This window comes from Vicia villosa, linkage group LG2 (genome assembly GCF_029867415.1).
Source record: "Vicia villosa cultivar HV-30 ecotype Madison, WI linkage group LG2, Vvil1.0, whole genome shotgun sequence".
NCBI lineage: Eukaryota > Viridiplantae > Streptophyta > Magnoliopsida > Fabales > Fabaceae > Vicia > Vicia villosa.
Window position 1 is genome coordinate 24,391,060 of NC_081181.1, and position 8,285 is coordinate 24,399,344.

The 8,285-nt window shown below is 39.0% G+C and overlaps 1 pseudogene; it reads left to right on the forward strand.

The window, feature by feature from the left end:
* The first annotated feature begins 510 nt into the window (after positions 1-510).
* On the forward strand, positions 511-5,581 carry LOC131648721 (uncharacterized; annotated as a pseudogene).
* Positions 5,582-8,285: the final 2,704 nt, after the last annotated feature.

Here is an 8,285-nt window from a genome sequence, read left to right on the forward strand (position 1 = left end):
AATTTGCAAATGCGAAATCAAGAAAGTTTAAAATACCTCTAATGTACTCCTCTTGAGTTGCAGAGTTGTTTGATATCCAACTCTTATCCATTTGATAAAACAAACTGAAAATATATGGTCATATAAATTACTAATTAGAAAATAATAAGATTAAAACAATATGCAATAACATTTACCTGGTCAATCCAATGAGTTGTAGAGTTTATATTTTTTGTTGTTTGTTCTGTTTGCATGTGACTGCACTCAGTTCCAGACTCCAGTAGCCCACACTTCTTCCTCAGTGCCACTGTCACAACAACAACTAGTTCATATTAAATATTTGTTCTTGAATGACTTACTTTAGCAAATGAAACATGTACATATATCTATAGATTCACTTATTACATTCAACAAAACAATGATATAATATTTTCCTTCGTATATTCACACAGGTACATATATACATATGTGTATATCTATAGATTCACTTATTACATTCAACAAAACACTGATATAATATTTTCCTTCAACATGTAGGATTGGATTAAAGAGTCTAAACAAGGATTCAATCACTCAAACCTGGCAGACCAATGTACATACAGATACAAAGTTTATATCGAAGGATATGCATGGTCTGAAGATAACAGATCAAACTACTCTCTTCTGATATATATATTGACTTGCAAAGGATTTGTTGCAAAAGTGAAAAATAGGTTACAAAGAGAGGGTCTTTATATAGAGACCAGGGAAACATAAATAGACATAACATTTAATGATTAACTATTTCCTATGAAAGTTTGTCTGCCCTAGAGAATCTGTCTTTTGGCTTTCCAAGACTGCATTTAAATTTATCCAACAAAACTCCCCCATAAATTAAATGCTCCTTCGATCAATTAATCCCAGCATTATCTTGCCTCTGTCGAATATCTCCTTCGACAATGGTTTTGTGAAAATATCTGCAGCTTGATCCTTGCTTGCCACATGCTTCAGTTCGACGCTTCCATTTTTCACATGTTCTCGAATGAAATGAAAACGTACGTCGATGTGTTTACTTCTTTCATGATTCACTGGATTCTTCGCCAGTTCGATTGCTGATTTGTTGTCGACTTGTACTATGGTTGCATTTTCCTGCTTCTGCTCTAACTCACATAACAATCTTCTAAGCCATATAGCATGGCATACACACCATGATGCAGCCACGTATTCTGCTTCGCATGTTGACAGTGTTACAATTGGTTGCTTCCTTGAGAGCCATGTGAAAGCAGTGTTTCCCATAAAGAATACATATCCTGATGTGCTTTTTCGATCGTCTATATCTCCACACCAAACGCTGTCGGAGTAACCTGTTAGCTTGTAATCTTCTGCTTTTGAGTAAAACATTCCAAGTGACACAGTTCCTTGGATATAACGAAGAATTCTCTTCAAAGCTTTCCAGTGTGAGTGAACTGGTTCTTCCATAAATCGACTCAAGATTCCGACACTTAGAGAAAGATCTGGTCTAGTACATGTGAGATATCAAAGACTTCCGACCAAGCTTCGAAATTTGTTTGCTTCGACACGTTCCCCCCCATCAAATTTTGAAAGCTTGGCTCCTGGCTCCATTGGTGTCGAGATTGGATTGCAACCTTCCATTTTGAACCTCTTCAGAATGTCCTTTGCATATTTTTCTTGTGAGACAAAAATTACAGTTTCTTCTTGTCGAACTTCCAAACCAAGAAAGAAGCTCATTCGACCTAAGTCCGTCATTTCAAATTCTCGTGTCATTCGACCTTTGAATTCTTCGATCATTTGATCACTGTTGCCCAGGAAAATCAAGTCGTCGACATAGAGTGCAACGAGCAGTATATCTCCTTTATACTTCTTTACATATAGGGCATGTTCATAAGGACATTGTTGGAAACCATTCTTTTTGAAGTAAGTATCAATACGTGTATTCCATGCACGAGGTGCCTGCTTTAATCCATAAAGTGCTCTCTTGAGTCTTAGCACTTTTCCTTCGCTTCCGTCTTTCATGTATCCTGGTGGTTGTTCGACATAGACTTCTTCTTCGAGCACACCATTCAAAAATGCTGATTTGACATCCATTTGAAATATTGGCCATTTGAGCTGAGCAGCTTGAGAAATCAGCAGTCGAATTGTCTCCATTCTTGCAACTGGTGCAAATACTTCGTCATAATCTATTCCTTCCTTCTGCCTGTATCCTTTTGCCACAAGTCGCGCCTTATACCTTTCGACTTTTCCTTGAGCATTCATCTTTTTCTTAAACACCCACTTCACACTAATGGTTCGACTTCCTTTTGGTAACTCTGCTAGTTCCCAAGTTTTGTTGTGTTCGATAGCTTTAATTTCTTCGTCCATGGAATTCTTCCACTTCTCATCTCTCCATGCTTCTTCGAAACTAATGTTTTCAGAATCTGCCAGTAGACACACAAGATGTACTTCTTCTGTATTATCATACAACTCTTGCAAGCTTCTCATTCTGGGCTGTGAGGATTCGTCTTCACTGTCAGAGTATTCAAACCTTGGTAATTGATTTTGGGTTGTTGGTATACCGACTGAGGGTTCTTCAGTTTCGACTATGTCTTCTGTCGAATTGTTCCAGTCCCACCTACTTGCTTCATTCACTCGAACATCTCTACTTACTACCACCTTTTTGTTTATGGGGTCGAATAACCTGTATCCTTTTGTTTTCTCATCATACCCAATTAATATATATTTCTGACTCTTGTCTTCAAGCTTCGTTCTTCGTTGATCTGGTACATGTGCATAAGCAACACTACCAAATACTTTAAAATGAGATACAGTCGGTTTCTGTCCACTCCACGCTTCTTGCGGTGTTCGATCTCCCAACTTTGAATGCGGACATCTATTTTGAACATAGATTGAACATTGCACAGCTTCTGCCCAAAATTCCTTCGACATGTTCTTACTTTTGAGCATTGAACGAACCATGTCAAGGACTGTTCGATTTTTCCTTTCAGCAACCCCATTTTGTTGAGGTGAGTATGCTGCAGTTAGAAATCTCCTTATACCCTGCTCCTCGCAATACTTCATGAAAGCTGTCGAAGTATATTCTCATCCTCTGTCAGAACGAAGTGCTTTGATGTGTCGATCAGTCGATTTTTCAACCATTACCTTGAACCCTTTGAATGCTTCGAATGCTTCAGATTTTTCTCTCAGGAAGTAGACCCAAGTCTTTCTTGAGAAATCATCGATGAAGGAAATGAAATACTTCTTGCCACTAAAGGATTCTGGAGTGATTGGTCCACAAATATCAGTGTGAATTAATTCAAGGATGTGCTTAGCATGATATTCTGCCTTCTTTTGAAAAGAAGTTCTCGTCTGCTTGTCAAAAACACAATTTTTACAAAATTTTCTTTCAAACTCCATGTTAGGCAATCCATGTACCATGTTTCTTCCCGCTAATCTCTTTAACCCAGCATGATGTAAGTGACCAAAACGTAGATGCCACAGAGTTGCTTGGTCTTCAGTGTCGATTTTCAAACATTTTCCTCGAACGCTTCTCAGATTCAGCTTGTACATTCGATTCCTTCCCATCTCAACTTGAGCAATTTGGTGCCCTGACTTATCCTTCAAATGCAGTATTCGATCCTTCATAAATATCGAATATCCCTTCTCTGTAAGTTGCCCCAGACTTAGAATATTTGCTTTTAAATCTGGTACATAATAAACATCTTGTATTTTTCCAGGTACGTTGTCTTTCTGCAAATAACAAATTGTTCCTTTGCCTTCGACCTTTACCTTCGACGCATCTCCAAAAGATACATGACCATCTTCAATTTTCTTTATTTCTTTGAATAGATGTTTGTGACCACACATATGATTACTTGCTCCTGAGTCAAGGTACCATATAGTGTCATCTTCTGTGTTTGTCTCCTTTTGGGTCATTAATAGGAATCCTTCGTTTGATTCTGTTTCTAGTGCGAAATTTGTTGTCTCTTCGACTTTCCTCCTGAATCGACAGCCTTTTGCAAGGTGTCCCCCTTTTCCACAATTGTAGCAACTGTATGAGTTGCAATCCTTCGCAAAATGTCCATGTTTATTGCATTTGTAGCATTCGATGTTGGAGTTCGACCTGCCACCTCTATGACCACGTCCTCAACCACGCCAATTTTGTTGACTTGCCTGTCCTCTTTCGAAATTGTTGTTCTGATAGCTTCGACCACCATCTCGACCTCCACGACCACGTCCTCGACCATGCCAGTTTTGAGATAAAAGTGCCCTTTCATCTCTAGTGGATTCCTTTGTCTGTTCTGCATTATCAAGTGTCTCCTCCTTCTTTTGTATTTTGCGTTGTTCGTGTGCCTCAAGTGAACCAGCTACTTCTTCGACAGTGATTGTCGCAAGGTCCTTCGACTCCTCTATTGCACATACTATATTTTCGAATTTTTCAGTCAAAGATCTTAAAATCTTTTCGACAACTCGAGCATCGGTCATTGCTTCTCCATTTCGTTTCAGTTGATTTACAACTGTTTGCACACGCGTGATGTAGTCCGACACGGACTCCGTCTCCTTCATCTTCATCCTTTCTAATTCTCCTCGAAGAGTTTGCAAACGAACTTGCTTGACTCTATTTGCTCCTCTGAACGCCGTCTCTAGTGTATCCCACGCTTGCTTCGAAGTAGTTGAACCAGCAATCTTCTCAAAACCAGATTCGTCTACTGCTCTAAACAACATGTATAATGCCGTTTTGTCTTTCGACCGCGTCTCTTTCAACGCCTTGTTCTGAGCTGCTGTATTTCCCGTCGTGGTTTCTGGTTCTTCAAACCCTTCTTCTACAACCTCCCACACATCTAACGATCCAAGCAGCGCCTTCATCTGAATGCTCCAGTTCTCATAGTTTGATTTTGACAGTTGCGGCAATGGCATCTGGTTCATCATGTTTGCCATGCGCTCTGATACCAATTTGAAGGTAACAGATCAAACTACTCTCTTCTGATATATATATTGACTTGCAAAGGATTTGTTGCAAAAGTGAAAAATAGGTTACAAAGAGAGGGTCTTTATATAGAGACCAGGGAAACATAAATAGACATAACATTTAATGATTAACTATTTCCTATGAAAGTTTGTCTGCCCTAGAGAATCTGTCTTTTGGCTTTCCAAGACTGCATTTAAATTTATCTGCCCTAGAGAATCTGTCTTTTGGCTTTCCAAGACTGCATTTAAATTTATCCAACATGGTCTGTGAGTGAGAAATACATTCTAGCATGTGATTCCCCTACACTGTTTGTGAAGCCTCGTTACAATGATTTCTTCACAAGAAGTTTACAACCATTGCAACATTATTGGCCTATAAAGGAAAACGACAAATGCAAATCCATTAAGCATGCAGTTGATTGGGGCAATAACAATAACCAAAAAGTGAGTATATCACTGATTTATTCTCACTCCTTTGTTTGAAATGCAAATATAATAATAATGTGTAACAACTTGACAGGTACAAGAAATTGGTAAAGCTGGGAGCAAGTTTGTTCATGAAGACCTTAAAATGGATTACATTTATGACTACATGTTTCATTTGCTAAATGAATATGCGAAACTTCTCAAGTTTGAGCCAAGCTGCATTTGTCCTGTTTAGAAGTAATATATTAGGATAGAAAATCTTTGAAACAATATCTTAAATATCAAAAGTGGATCTTATTCTTTGTACTCTGGGAACATTTGTTCAGCAAAAGATATATTTTAATGAAAATAACAGTATTATACTCTACAATGACATAATCAATTGCTATGCATGCTTGACCAGCACAAGTCCTATTTTCCCATAATAATTCTCTTCACAGTAACCTTATATTTAATCACCATAAAGTGTTAATTACATTACTAAATAGAATCATTAACTTAATAAAATTTAACTTGTGGGTTACGTCATCTCATTTTATATCACAATGACTAATAACATTGTTCGGTCGATTACGTATAGAGTACATAACTTTATTTAAATATTACGGTTCAGCTTACAAGTTTGCTCCTGAATCGTATAACCTATACGTTCTCAGCTACACTCAAGCGTATATCAATTTATAACATCGGGGGACACTGCTATCGGTAAAATGAATTAACTCACTCACCTCTAAATTCCAAGAAGATGAAAGTGACAATCACAATCTCATAATCAAGTTTCTATTATAACTGTCAACTATCACACTGTAATAATTCAAATGCACACTAGTTTTTTTACATGTTGGCAGCAAATTCTTATTAACTAGAAGTTAATTCAAATTGATACTTCAAATGACTAAAGAAGCAATTCTTAGCAAACCAAAACCTCCATTGAAGGTGTGCAATAAGCGATGAATCAGAGAAGAGAAAGAGAGAACGATACATTTGCATTGAATTGAATGAATAGAAAGTTAGTTACAAAAGTGGTTATATACTCTAACCATAAATCTAACTAACTAAGTAGGAGAGTCTAATTACATGCAGCGACACCCAAGCTATTACTGTGTGGACTCATTCTACTCATGCAAAGTGGAAACGTTATCTTCATGCAACGTAGGGCTAGTGTGTAAGTCTGCTAATACCCTCCCGCAAGCTTGAGGTTGGTAAATATCAACCAATCCAAGCTTGGTGAGACACTCAACGAAGGGACGTGGACCAAGGGCCTTGGTGAAGACATCTGCTGCCTGGTCACGAGAAGGAACAGGGAGAAGACGCATAACACCAGCTTGAATCTTTTCTCGTACCAGGTGACAATCAATGTCCAAGTGTTTGGTGCGTTCGTGGAAGACAGGATTTGCAGAGATATGGATGGCACTTTGGTTGTCGCAATATAAGACCGGGAGTCTAGAAGGGTGTTGCTGAAGATCATGTAAGAGATAGCACATCCATTGAAGTTCCCGCGTGGCTACAGCTAAAGCACGATACTCAGCTTCAGCTGAGGAGCAACTAACAGTGATTTGTTTCTTAGATTTCCAAGAAACTAGGGATTTGCCAATGAAAAAGCAATACCCTGAAATGGAACGTCTTGTATCAACACAACCACCCCAATCTGCATCACTAAAACCCAGGATCTGCAAATCAGAGGAAGCAGATAAGAAAATGCCACGAGCTGGGGATTGTTTTAAGTAACGAAGCACACGAGTAGCAGCTCTATAGTGTGCATCTGAAGGTGCACTCATAAACTGGCTAAGTTGTTGTGTAGCAAATGCAATATCAGGCCTTGTGGTGTTGAGATAAATTAGCCTACCAACCAAGCGACGATACACAGTAACATCAGCTAAAGGAGAACCATTGTCTTGAGAAAGACGAATAGAGGCATCGAGAGGAGTTGAGACTGGTTTGCAACCAGTGAGACCTGCCTCTTGGAGTAATTCGAGACAATACTTTCTTTGGCAAAGTGTAATGCCCTTGGAGGATCTAGCAACCTCAAGACCAAGGAAGAACTTGAGTTGCCCGAGATCTTTGATGTGGAATGTGCGATGGAGGGCTTGCTTGAGATCTTCAAAGACACTCAAAGATGTACCAGCAAGAATAATATCATCCACGTAAACAAGCAAAGTTGTGAATGATGTAGAAGTAGATTGAATGAAGAGAGTGTGATCAGCTTGAGCATGTATAAAACCAAGAGATTTGAGAAAAGTAGTCAATTTCTCAAACCATTGTCGACTGGCTTGTTTCAAGCCATAAAGAGATTTGGTTAGCCTGCAAACTTGCCCGGACATGGGAGCACGTACACCTTGAGGCACCTTCATATAAACTGTTTCATTAAGATCACCATGGAGAAAGGCATTATTTACATCTAATTGATGTAAATGCCAGCCATGGATAGCTGCTAGGGCTAACAATACACGAACTGTGGACATCTTGGCTACGGGAGAAAAGGTTTCAAAGTAATCCAAGCCCTCAGTTTGATTAAACCCTTGTGCCACGAGGCGTGCCTTGAATCGTTCAACTGAACCATCTGCATGACGTTTGATTTTGTATACCCATTTACTCCCTATCGGGGAAGCATTAGGAGGAGGAGTGACAAACTCCCAGGTATGATTGTTGTTGAGAGCAACAATCTCATTCTGCATAGCTGTAACCCACCTAGGATCACTAGAGGCAGCCTTGTAACTTGTTGGTTCAGATTCAGATGAGAGAGCCATTATGTAAGCCCGATGAGCAGATGACAAATTGGATAGAGACATACAATCTTCAATAGGATACTGACACGATGAAGCATGTGAATGACAAATGTAGTCCCTTAAATGAGCAGGAGCTTGTGAAATCCGAGAGGATTTTCTAATAGGCATGTCATTGGAGGAATCAAGGTTTGGCATGGCATTAGAGTGACCAGA